Below are 1,711 nucleotides of genomic sequence, written 5' to 3' on the forward strand. Positions count from 1 at the left end.
AGCGCGATAAATCAAGCAATAAACAAGCCAGAAACATTAAATTTTTTCTCTAGGATGGTATAAGATGATTTTATAGGAACCACGTTCAAAATTAGATAGTGGGCGTGGCATCGTAATATTCTTCTCATATTTCATTGTTATAGTACGAAAATGGGCGAAATCGGATTATCACCACGCCTATTTCCCCATTTGACTTTGCGAGAGTATAAAATGTTCGGTGACATCCGAACTTAGCCCTTCCTTACTTGTTTAATATTATATAAAGTATTGCTAGCGCCTGAATTTTCCGGGCTTTGATTCTTGCAAGTTGTAAGAGTATAAGATGTCCGGTTACACTTCCTTACTTATTTTCATTTTGATTTAGAAATCTAATAATCTCCAATTTGTGTCGATTAAAACCGTTAGCATTCTTTTTACAAGTTTCTTAAGGCCCAATTGACTATTTTAACCTATATATACCTTATGTACGTATAATCGTTCATCTCACACAAAGGTTTTATTTATTGCACGGTGTGTATATATATGTTAATTTCCGCGCTTACTCTTTGATTGCATTCGAGTTTTTGTAGTAGCAGTGACTTGCGTGGAAGGATGATATGATGAGTAATTCTCTTACATTTCTATGAAATGCCTTACCAGATTACTCGAATTAAGTTGGCAGTAATGTGAAATCAGGAAGCATAGCTGTTATCAGCAGAAATGGAAAGCTGGGAATCTACCAGCTAAGCTCCAAAAAGAACAAATAAGACTTGGTTGTATGGCGTAAGGTTTATTATTTATTCGTTAAATACTTAAAATACTAAATTAGCTTCGTTCACCGTTATGTGTTTTAGTTTTCGGATCAATTAATGAAGCCGTGTTTTCAAATAAAAGGTGGAAAAACATTACGGTCCAAGATTTTCAATGAAATGGATCATTTTACAGTCATCGCTGCTGACCATTTCCCACGTTTCTCAATTTTCTTAATATTGTGTTGATACTTCGCTACATGCTCGTCTGAAAGTCGAAGAATCGATACTTTTTATGCAATATAGAATAATACCAACATCCTTGATCGATTTTCATGCTTACCCTGAGCGTTCAGAGTAGTTGTCTACATGTTCAAATCGGTAGACCAACTGAAAAACAAAGTTAAGGGATCACCATATTCGTAATGGGATACACTGACGCGCCTAGACTTACAAACGCTACCTCAGCATTGCTAATGAGTTTTATATCACACGAATTAATCTCGAAATACAGCTGTGCATTTTCATGTTGAATGTTTGTACGATGCACATGCATAAAATGCGAACGCAGATAATGGCAACACCTCCATCTGAACACTGCAATTTTGCTCTGCCCTTCACCATAACAAGTGTCGATTTAACTGGGCCTTTTTAGATAAAGACGTAATGCTAGGCTCGCAGCATGCGTTAGTTACTATCGTTTACACGATATGAGTCATTAAAAATATACTGCACCGAAATGTGTACTCTTTATTGATTTTCTTAAGACTAACTTGTTACATAGATCTTACTGCTATTTATACTAACTAGTGTGTTTACTTATTACTTGTTGATGGTTTTTTTACATATAACATATTGTTTGTTTAGATAAATTTGCATTGTTCTAAGATAAGGTTGTTTTGATGTATTTTGTTTAATTTTGTTTTGATACATTCTGTTCATTCAGAGATAAGGTTGTTTTGATAAATTTTGTTTACTGAAAC

The 1,711-nt window shown here is 34.4% G+C and overlaps 1 long non-coding RNA gene across 1 annotated transcript; it reads right to left on the reverse strand.

Annotated features, from left to right (window-relative positions):
- Positions 1–749: 749 nt before the first annotated feature.
- Positions 750–1,485, reverse strand: LOC138857987 (uncharacterized). Its single transcript, XR_011397247.1, has 2 exons — positions 1,183–1,485; positions 750–1,118 (listed from the first exon to the last, which is right to left on the reverse strand). It is a non-coding gene; the product is annotated as an uncharacterized lncRNA (long non-coding RNA).
- Positions 1,486–1,711: the final 226 nt, after the last annotated feature.

This window comes from Bactrocera oleae, chromosome X (genome assembly GCF_042242935.1).
Source record: "Bactrocera oleae isolate idBacOlea1 chromosome X, idBacOlea1, whole genome shotgun sequence".
In the NCBI taxonomy this organism is placed as follows: Eukaryota; Metazoa; Arthropoda; class Insecta; order Diptera; family Tephritidae; genus Bactrocera; species Bactrocera oleae.